The sequence below is a fragment of the Euprymna scolopes genome, chromosome 30 (assembly GCF_053919585.1).
Source record: "Euprymna scolopes isolate OS-2025 chromosome 30, ASM5391958v1, whole genome shotgun sequence".
In the NCBI taxonomy this organism is placed as follows: domain Eukaryota; kingdom Metazoa; phylum Mollusca; class Cephalopoda; order Sepiida; family Sepiolidae; genus Euprymna; species Euprymna scolopes.
In genome coordinates this window covers 13432783-13433339 of record NC_136511.1, presented here as the reverse complement: position 1 = coordinate 13433339, position 557 = coordinate 13432783, and positions in this window count along the sequence as shown.

Below are 557 nucleotides of genomic sequence, written 5' to 3'. Positions count from 1 at the left end.
AATCTATAATGTAATAAATATTATTATTAGTAGTAGTAGTAGTAGTAGTAATATTATTATTATTATTATTTTACTTAGTATTTTATTGCCATTATTTTCTATTTTTATTTTTATTTTATTATCTATTTTATTTTACATTTATATGTATTTTTTCAAATTAATATTTGTGCTATAACTATTATAATTACTATTATAAATATTATTATTTAATTTCTACCACAAAAATTAATAGTACTACTATTATGGACCTTATTATTCTTAATATGCTTAAACCATAAATAAATTATTCAATTTATAAATAACTAGTGGTTATCTCCCTTTGATTCAGAAATTTTTTTTTTCATTTAAATATCATTTTTCAAAAAATGGCAGTTACCTCCCTTTCTGAATTAATTATAATTTTAAATTCAAATATAGCGTTCCTAAGATAATAAACTGGTAATAATAAAATCATCAGCGTTTCATTTAAAGTAATATGAATAATTATTTCAACAATTCAAAGACAACTTTTAACAACATGCCAAGAAACAGATGGACTGAAATAATAACTTTAAAAA